This window comes from Neophocaena asiaeorientalis, unplaced genomic scaffold (genome assembly GCF_003031525.2).
Source record: "Neophocaena asiaeorientalis asiaeorientalis breed wild unplaced genomic scaffold, Neophocaena_asiaeorientalis_V1.1 scaffold212, whole genome shotgun sequence".
Classification (NCBI taxonomy): domain Eukaryota; kingdom Metazoa; phylum Chordata; class Mammalia; order Artiodactyla; family Phocoenidae; genus Neophocaena; species Neophocaena asiaeorientalis.
In genome coordinates, this window is record NW_020174046.1 from 5,820,331 (window position 1) to 5,831,536 (window position 11,206).

Consider the following 11,206-nt stretch of genomic DNA (forward strand, 5'->3'; position numbering starts at 1 on the left):
TTGCATCTGAAACGCTGACGCCGCGGCCCGCTGCTGGCTCCACCCCGGCTCGCGCGCCGCCGGGACACCCCGACTTCCCTACCGCCTCCTCGCCCGGCGCTCTAGCCCCTTCCCGCTCCTGCCCAACTTTCTTCCTCTTCCAAAGCGGACAGAACCTGGGCTCGGCCGCTTCGGAAGACGAACCTTCTTTGGAGGGGCAGTCACTGCGCCTCCTCTCCTCCTAACTGCAGCCGGAGACTGTGGAAGGAGCACGTGAACTTTCCGGCTCCCCCCACCCGGGGAGTGGAAGGGCCTGGCTGCCCCCGAAGACCAGCCGCTTTAAACACGCGGCTCGTCTCGTTGCTGAAAGTTCTAGAGAGAGCCCAAAAAATCTGGAGAGGCGGTGGGGCCGCCCCGGCCTGGAGGCAGCTAGATTTTGTTCGCGCGTACGAGTAGCCTCGTAAAGACCCTAGAAACAAAAAGCTAACCTCGGTATCCTGCTGTAGAACGCTCTCCCATAGTTTATTTTCTGGGTAAAATGGCAAACTCATTAGTTGGGAGACCTCAAAATAGGAGGAAATGGCAAAAGGGGAACTTGGGTGAGTTCAAGGAGTGACTTCGGGGCGTGTTCCCCTCCCGGTGGCGGACGCGACCTTCCCCCACCCCCGCTTTTTGGCCAAGCTGAAGGGGCATGTACTGTGAGGCCTAAGGGAAAAAGCTACGTGTCCGCGGCCCTATCAGCCCCGGGTGAATCGCGCTGTGGAACTCGGAGGGTTTGAAGATCAAATATAATTTAGAAAACCTACCTTTCAAACCCTGCGTCTTTATCCTCCCAAAGGTCCAGGCGCACCCGCTCTCCCGCGGGCCTGGGTCACTCTGTTCAGCCCTTTCCGAGTACCCTCTAGCCTCAGGGTCTTTGTACACTTGAAGGCCCGCTCTAGATCCCTTCCGGTCCTCTTCCTTCGCACTCGTATTTGCCCTTCACAATGCAGCACCCAGGTCTCCGCCGCCGCGAAAGCTTCCCTGACTTCCCAGGTGGGTGGGGCTTCGGACGGCCCCTTCCACGTGCCCTAACGCCCAACACATTCTGACATTACGCGTCTGTGAGTGATTATCTAATCTCTGACTTTGGTAAATAGCTTCCTGATGGATACGTTGAAGAGAGGGTAGTGAAGAATGTTTAGCAATCATCAAGTCAATGGTTATTTGTTGTGCACCAGCTATTCATTCGGCCGCGCCGGGTAGAAGAACAATGTAAGACGGAATAGGCTCCACAGAGCTTTCCGTGTAGCCCGGTAGGCAAGGGTCAGAAGTCTGAGCAGTTATCAGATCGGTTTGAAGTACAGACTGTCAATCAGTATAAATCAGGCGAGATCTTTGTTCTTGATAATAATGTTTCACCTTTTGTGTAACTACCCCATGAGCTTTACAGTCTCCTCGTGGATGTGTGTCATTGGTACTTTGAAATGTTTATGTCTGCTGAACAGTCATCCATGTCAGTGTACTGAAATAAGATCCAGTAAGACCAGCTCACTTAACTGCAAGTACAGACTGTGATACTGAATATATTTGACCACTCTTTTTTTGTTTGTTCTTTGGTATAAACAATAGCTGACACAAAAGTTCCAAGTTCCAAAGCTGAATTTCTAGGCGGCTGGGCTACTACTTGTAATATCGGTGTCAAAGCCCTAAAGAAACCAGTCTCTTTTTCTGTAAATCCAAGAAAAGCCTTTTTCATATCAATTCCGTACATATTTTTGTATCATTACTTTGTTCATCATATCAGCAAATCCTGTCAGTTCTGCCTTCAGAATTCTTCCAGGCTATTAACATGTTTCACCACCTCCCTGCCATCACCCGGGACCAAGCCACCCATCACCTCTTGCATTGGCCTCCTAACTGCTTCCACCTTTGCCTCCTAGTCTTTTATCACCAGAACAAAAAGAGAGATCCTATTATAACCTAAGTCAGATCATGTCACTGTGACCAAAGCCCCTCACTGGCTTCCCATCTCACCAAAAGTAAAAACCAAAGTACTTTCATTGCTTACAATACTCTACAAGATTGGAGCTGTCCCACCGGAACCTCTCAGACCCGTCCCCTGCCACTCTCCCAGGAGCTCCATGCTTTAACCACATTACCCCCACTCCCTACTGTTTGCTCAGGGCCTTTGCACTCCCTGCTCCCTGTGCTGAAAGACTCACTTCCCCTCCCCCTCTTATCTTCCTCATCTTGTTCAGGTGTCTCCCTTCTCACCTTCTTCAGGCCTCTGCAGCAAGACCTTCCCTTGATCACCCTATTTAATATAGCACAGCTCCGCCCAAGCAGCATCCATTTCCCTGCTTTAATTGTTTACTGTTTGTTTCCCTGCATTAGAACATAAAGTCCAAGAGAGCATAGATTTGGGTTTGCTTGATTCATCACCACATCCCCAGTGCCTAGAACAGAACTGTCATATAATAGACATTGGATAAATATCTGTTTCCCACTTGTTTATTCCACCAATATTTATTAAAGGTCTACTACTATATGTTCTAGGCAACATGTTAAAAAAAAATAATCTCTGCTTTCTTGGAGCTTCCAGGCTTGTGAGGGAGACAGATAATAAATATATAGATGAGTAAATCTACTTCAGGTAGAGATAAATGCCATGAAGAAAATAAAATTATGAAATGAGACAGAGGGACTGAGTACAGGGATACTAGTTTATATAGACTGGCTGGGAGCCTCTCCACGAAAGTGGCATTTGAGCTGAATAATAAGCAAGAAAGCCATGAGACGTTCTGGAGGAAGAACATTCCAGGCAGAGGGCAAAGCAAGTGAAAGGAGTCTGGGTTAGGAATGATTTTGGTACATCTCACAGTAGAAGTTTGTCTATTGTATCATCTGCTTGTATCTCCAGAGTGCCCTTGAAGAGATCAGCACAAGCTCAAATGTGAGCCATACTGCAGGCCTAGACACTACCTTCATTCTCCATCACTTAACATATTCATCCTCCATAGGCTGGTCTACTGCAGGAAGCCATCAGGATTTCCTTACAGAAGTCTCAGTTGTGCGTGAGAGGAATAATAATGAATGAAACAGGTGATGTAAGACTGAAGGAATAATTTTCTGCTTAATTTTGTATGTTCTATTTCCTGCCTACTGGATAGTGTCATGAAATTCAAGAGGAAATAAAATAGGGAACTTTAATGCTGGGACTTAAAGGCCTGAGTGTTTATAGAGGAAGGGAGGGGCCATAACTCTCTAGCTTCTTCAATAGGTTAAATATGCTTCATTGTCAGAGGATAAGGGAGGATTTGGGAAGCCACTAGCTCTGTGTCTCATCTCAATCCAGCTTCTAGTGATGGATACGTTGATGGTCATTGTTTCTTTTCAAGTGACTGTGTATGTACTTTCCTACATAACAGACAGCTGTCCTTTTATCCTAAAGCGTAGGGTATTGGAAACATCTCTGGACCTACATTCTCATCTGATTTGTGTCTCTTCCCCCACCTATTGCCTTCCAATCAGCTTCCCACCCTACCTCCACTGCACGTAGTAAGTATTCTGAACACCAAAGATTTAAGAAAGAAATGAGGAAGATTACGAGAAATATAAAGTTAAAAGGGGGGGAAGAACTGGGGTGAAATGAAGTGAGTGCCTCTGAGGATTGAATAAATTTAATATATGTGAAAACAGTCTGTAAGCTGTAAAACACCATTCAAGTGTCAGAATCAGTATTTTCTACTGTCTATCATGCTTGACAAGTCTCCTCAGTAAATACTGAATGAATAAATGAATGGCAGAAACATTAAAATGAATGCTGTGAGGAAAGGGGAGAAGAGACAGAATCAGAAATTGTCCCAAACAAGTGTTTAGCTCATTCATCATCCTCGCAATATGTGTGCATCTTATCTGTATGGAGGCTTTAAAAATCATTGACTTTTTGCATTCAGGAGGAGAAAAGAATTAGATACAGAGAGATTAAATAACATTAAGCTTAAATGAACCAGGGGATAAAATGATCTTAATGAAGATCTGGTAAAAGATATGCCAATAACTAATCTTTAAAAAAGAGTGAAAATGTTATGTGAGGGACATTGCCAAAATACTAGGTCTAGAAATTAAATTCCAACATCACTATTATATGATTTTTATACCTAAGAGAACCAGAGAAACAAAAATTAATAATGTTGGAAATTTTTATTTCCATATCCTTATAAACAGTATCTGAAGCTTTTCCAGGAAACAGGTAATAATATGATAGCAAGCGTTTATATAGCACTTACTATGTGCCAGCCCAGTTAATAGAACTATACGAGTATTAGCACGTTTAATCTTCACGATAACTCCATGGGGTTGGTACTGTTATTACCTGATTTTTAGAAGAGCAAATGAGTGGTGGAGCTGGGATTTGAACCCAGGCGGTCTAACTTTAAAATTTGTGCTTTTAAATACTGTGTGTGTGTGTGTGTAACTATGTATATAAAAACACTTCTATGAATGCTTTATATGTAGGAAAGAAATAGGTTCTATGATTTCCCCCACTTTACAGATGATGAGCCCAAGGCAAAGAGAGGTTAGGTAATGGGACCAAGATAATGCAGCCATTTAGCCCTGCTAAGCACAAGAATGGTGTTCTAACGTCCATGGACTTATGATCTACAGGATTGGCAACCAGAAACTCAAAGTAGCTACTGTGAAAGAATTAGGATTAGGAAGGAGTTAAATCCTTGGCTCTCATTTCTCCTTCTATCGATGGCACAATCCTGCCTCCTTAGAATCTCCAAGGACATACTAAGCCCACAGACAGAATGGACACATTGTTGTCCTACTCTTCACCCGAGTCCTACACACAATAAATATATAATTTTACTTCTGGCTCTCTAAAATACCATGATGGTTTACAAAGCACCAGGTTTGTGGTATGTTTACTCAGTTTTATTCTGATCTCATTTACTGTGGACTAGGATAAAGTGAGTCCATGGAAACTGTTGAGACCTAGGTTCTAGTATTCAAAAGCAAGTAGTATCTACTGGTCTTCTGGAGCTTGTAAAATTGAACAAATGTATTCTACTCTGGCCTTAGATGTCACACTGAGCACAAAAATAACTGGTCCTCATGCACATGGGTGATTCTGGAATTTCTGACAGAGGCTAATTATTAACATCACTGATGTTTCATGTGAATCTGAGGGTTTTGGTTTCAAATTGTGATATTAAACCTAGAGGTTAATTATAAATGAGTTATCACATTGTATTCTAGTGCTTCACTGTTTCGAGGGCTTTCACATTGTCAGGTTCACTTGATGATCACAACTTTGGAGGATGTTATTCAACAGTGTCACAAATGAAGAAAGAATCTCAGAAAGGTTAGTGACTGACATTGCCTCTCAGGTAGCACCAGAATGCAAATGGTGCCTTTCAGGTAGCTGGGATGCAGTGCTGGGATGCAAATGGATGCTTCCTGACTCCTCATTCAGTGCTCTTCAAACTCCTTAGCAGCCCTATCAAATCTGCTCCATTAATGCCCCCAATGAGGGCTGGCACTCAGAATAATCACCTTGGGGACTCTAGGCTTATTTGAGAGATGTCAGAATCACCCACCACTTTTGGCATATCTGTTCAGGAATTTTCTTCAGGGCTAGTTTACACAAGAATATTATTTCATTAATTTACACCTATGCCAAATTTTGGGTTGATCGCTTTTTACAAGGCTGTAATACAGGGCACCACACTGCAGGACACACCCACATGCCTGAGAATAATTAGGACAAAGCCAGTTTTCATGAGTGTGAAACTAAAGTAATGATTGTCAGACAATCAGTAAAGACTAGACTATCACCTTTTGACATTGGGTTTTATTTAAAGATCTCATCCCTGGAATTCCCTAATCAGCTGAATGGCATTGAGTTTAGGTTACTCAGAAAGAAGAAAGGCTGATTCAACTTCAAAGATTTTAATATGTGGTTCCAGAAAGTCTGCATATTTCACTGTGTGTACATATGTAACTATGTATATAAACATTTTCACATAATGGGCAACTACTTATGTAATTGTAAGATCATTTGTTTGATATAATTAAGGGGGGGAAAACACCTTTCCCCAGTTTGCTTTCCAGAAATATGCATAATATTTCACAGTAGGGAAATGGCCTCAAACTGTGCTAAACTTTAAATTTATATTACGTAATAGGATTTGTTTTTAGAAAATAGGTTTCTTTTCTTACAGTAAAGTATAGATGAGTAAATCATACACATTGGAGTTGGATGAACCTACGTTCTTCTTCTGGCCTTGTTACTTAAAATCTGAGATACTGGGTGAAGTTATTTAAATATTCTGAACTTTAGATCTTTATCTTATAATGGAGCAAAAACACCTGTTTCACCAGACTCCTGTGAAGTTAAATGAGATGATATAAAGCATTTCATTTCACACTGTCCAGCACATAACGGACACATCATAAACATAAGTTTCTGCCTCTACCCTCCCACTCCCCCGTTTCCATTGACTTCTGTAACCCAAACAGTTTCTTGTTGAGTGTGCTTTCCTTGCTCTCCTCCAAGCTTTATTTCTTTTTCTTGGATGACATCTCTTCAGTAGTATCTTTAGTGGACCAGGGTCAATAGCATTTCATCTGCAGTTCCTCACTCTTCCCAGGAGTCAGTCATTTCTCACAAATTTGCTCTTTGGTTGGAAGATGTAATCAAAATCTAGATAGCTTGGGACTCTCCATTTCAGAGCTTATTTCTCATCCTAGTCTTTGCATCTCAAGTGACAGTTACTAACATAGCTTAGTTTTATCTCTAACTAAAAACTCAGCCTGCCATTGGCAACACCTGGGAGAGAAAGTCTAGGTAGAAATGGGCAGAGGTCCTTGTAAGGAGGGGCCTAAGAAACTCCAGATGTCCTCAGAATCCTAAGAGAGTGACTTCCTTCAGGAACTGATGAAGATCCAAGACTAAAGAGGGCAGAGCAGCAAGAATGCCATCCCCAAGGGCAACTGTGGTGGTTCCCCATATCTCCCAGGCTGTGAGGAGGCACAGGAGGAAGACACAAATGCAGACTGCATCACTGTGGCAGATATTACTGGAAGAAATATCAACAGTGCAGGGGACGTTTAGTTCCTCCTTATGTTGTATTCAACATCCCTTCAAGTATTTATGAAGTGGCTGCTATGTGCCTGATCTTCCTGGAAGTCATGGATGGTCCATGATTTATGAGAAAGTATGAAATATCAAAGTGAGTGGCCAGTAATGGCAGGAGCCATCAGGAGTTCCACATGTCACATATGCAGATCATAGGGAGGGAAGTTACCTTCCTTGTCACTCAGTATTCTCTAAAGAAGCAGAACCGGGCTTCCCTGGTGGTGCAGTGGTCGGGAGTCCGCCTGCCGATGCAGGGGACGCGGGTTCGTGCCCCAGTCCGGGAGGAGCCCACATGCCGCAGAGCGGCTGGGCCTGTGAGCCATGGCCGCTGAGCCTGTGCATCCGGAGCCTGTGCCCCACAATGGGAGAGGCCACAACAATGAGAGGCCCGCGTACCGCAAAAAAAAAAAAAAATAATAATAATAATAAAAAAAGAAACAGAACAAATAGGATAGATGTCTGTATATATAGTTGTATCTATATCTATGAAATGATAGATATACAGAGAGAGAGGTTGATTGATTTTAAAGAATTGTCTCACATAATTGTGGAGGCTGGTAAGTCTGATGTCTGTAGGGCAAACCAGTTGGCTGCAAATTCAGGCAAGAGTTGAAGTTGCAGTCTTAAGTCTAAAATCTCTAGGGCAGGCAGGGAAGATGGAAACTCAGGCAGGATCTCTACGCTACGTTGACGTGGAATTCCTTCTTCTCTGAGAAACATCAGTTTTTTGTTCTTATGGCCTTCAGTTGACTGGATGAGGCCCACCTGCATTATCAAGGATAATCCACTTAAAGCTAACTAATTTGTAAGTGTTAATCGTGTCTTCAAAATACCATTGCAGCAACATCTAGACTAGTGTTTGACCAGACAGCTGGGCACCATAATCTAGCTAAGCTGACACATAACATTAACCATCATAATTTCCAAGCAGTGTTTTATTGGAAGTGAAACTGAGCTTCTTTTGAGGAAAGATGCCTGTTCATCAGCAAGAAGCCACAGCTTCATAAGCTATAAAAAACTGATACTATACTCGTGTTTAGTGTAAGAGCATCTGTGGTTTAGTCTTCTTAGTCCCCCTGTACTTAGGATTAAGTTTCAGACAGACTTGTGGAGTCCAAGCTGTTTTTAACAGAGGAACTATAGTAGTTCCACTCTCAGCTTTATTAGTTTGGGAGTGGAGGAGACCCTCTACTGTATTTATAGTACCATGAGAAGAGATAAACTAGGTTTTTTGGATACACTGCATAAGGTACATAAATGCTCAATCATTGATGAAGATATTCTCTATTATTTATTAATCTATTATGTATCATTTATTATGCCTCTATTCAAAAAGCATGAAGCGATCACAGAGGAAGGAAGCATTTTGTAACTAAACTGACAATGCCCAAATTCCCTCCGAAAATCACTTTTCCCACCCCCTACAGATCTTTCTATGTCTTCCATCTATATGAACAGCATGTCAAAGGGTTGACCTTTCCTACTCATGAATGAGACAATCAAATGTTCTGCTTTCCAAGAAGAGAGAAAAGATGGTTCCCAGAAAATAGAGACAAGAAAACTTAACATTCCTCCCCATAAAAATTCCATAATGGATGATTAAATAGACTGTTTTTGACCTTTTGAGGGGGGGGGGAGAGAGAGAGGGAGAGAAAGAGAGAGCGAGCGAGAATTGCCTTCTGGAGACAATATGAGCTCACCCTGAGTAAGTCAGGTCAAACAAAATACTTTCCCTTCTCGGACAGCATTATTAATCTCATGAACTGTAGTAATACTGTGGACACAGTATATTATATTTTTGCAAGGATTTCCCAGCTCATTCATGATATCTTTTTGGACAATGAGAAATGTAAGCTAGATAATAGTTTCAATTAGATGGACACATTGTTGATAAGACAGGTCTATTCAAAGATTGTTGATGAATGGAACAATGGCAAACTGAAGAGAAAAGCTAGAAATAAGATTTTGTTTTAGCACTTTTCTACTGAACTTTTAATTTATCAACAACTAAGTTAATCAAAACTAAATGAATCGGGCTTCCCTGGTGGCGCAGTGGTTGAGAGTCTGCCTGCCAATGCAGGGGACGCGGGTTCGTGCCCCGGTCCGGGAAGACCCCACATGCCGCGGACCGGCTGGGCCCGTGGGCCATGGCCGCTGAGCCTGTGCGTCCGGAGCCTGTGCTCCGCAATGGGAGAGGCCACAACAGTGAGAGGCCCGCGTACCTCAAAACACAAACAAACAAACAAAAACTAAATGAATCAAAATAAAAAGTTAAGTGCGTATGTGGGAATCATGCTAAAAAGTATTTATAGATGACATGGATCTTGGTGGGCTAACCAATCCAACAAATAGGGAACTGACATTCAAAATCATTCACGTGGGTTTCAGTAACAAAGAGAAACAAACAAGAGAGGATATAATAAGGATAAATGTAAAGTTATGCAGCCGATTAAGATATAGCTTAGCAGAACTTCATGTGAAAAATTATCTGGGACTCTGCATCAGCTGCAAGTTCAAGAAGCCAATAAGATGGCATGGCTGTAACACACACATGCACACACACCCAAATACAATAGCTTTTAAAAGTTGGAAAGGACCTTAGAAATTATTCAAGTCAAATCTCCCATGTTTCAGAGAAAAGCTGAGCATGCAATAATAAAAACACATTTACTGATAGTAAAACCACATCTGGTATTTATGTATGTTTTATTGTAGACATCGTACTCTTTAAAGTTACTTTATAGTGTTCTTGATTTGCATGTCTCAAATGATTAGTGATGTTGAGCACCTTTTCATATATTTCTTGTCCATCTGGATGTCTTCTTTGTAGAAATATCTATTCAATTCCTTTGCCCATTTTTTAGTTGGGTTACTTGTTTTTCTGCTCTTGAGGTAAAGGAGTTCCTCATATATTTTGGATATTAACCTCTTATCAGATATATGGTTTGCAAATATGTTCTCCATTTCTGTTGGTTGCCTTTTCATTTTGTTGACTCTTTCCTTTGCTGTGCAATAGTTTTTTACTTTGATGTAGTCCCATTTGTCTATTTTTGCTTTTATTGCCTAAATAAATTGCCTAAATCTATTCATCGACAGATAAATAGATTAAGAAAAGGTGGTATATATACATACAATGGAATATTATTCGGCCTTAAAAAAAGAAGGAAATCATGCCATTTGGGGGACAACATGGATGAGTCTGGAGAACACTAGGCTAAGCGAAATAAGCCAGACACAGAAGGACAAATACTACAGAATGTCACTTATATAAGGAATCTAAAATAGTCAAACTCAAGGAAGCAGAGAACAGAATATGGTCGCCAGGGGCTGGGAGAAGAGAGGAACAGGGAGGTATTAGTCAAATGACACAATATTTCAGTTGACAGAATGATGAAATGATGAATATGTCCCAGAGAACTACAGCACGTCATAGTGCCTATAGTTCACAACACTGTACTGTATACTTAAAATTTTGCTACAACGGTAGGTCTTATGTTAAGTGTTCTTATCACAAATGATAATAACAATAAGTAAAGAAAAAGAGTTACTTTAATAGCCATGAATGTATTTTCATAGAGTGTAAGCAAGGTTGTGAGGAACCTAAAAACCACCATATAACAAATATAAAATGTCAAGAGTTTTTTTTGTGGTTTTTTTTAGCCTAGAATATAGTAGAATACCATAGAAGGGAGTACTATTAGAGGCAGCATGGCAGCTGTATTCTTTACAAAGTGAAAGGGCGAAACTAGAGCCTACAGATAGAAGTTCTTAAAAGGAAAAGTTCAGGTTTAGCTTAAGGAAAGCTTTTTGAACAACTAGTGCCACCCATTGATGGGAAAGGCCACTTCAACAAGAGCTGGTTTCCCATTCCTACCATAGATCTAAGCTATAGACCCACCAAAGACAGGCAACAGAGAAGGGATTCATGATTTGAGTTAAGAAGCTGTACTAAGTGATCTCTATTCCTTTCTATTTCTAAGATTCTACAATTTCAGAGCACAACAGGTGCTGTTTCTAACTTTGTCTCCCATTTTCAGGGACCTATACTTTCTATTCAATTTTTCTTTACACTTAAAATTTTCTAAGAAATAAATTCTA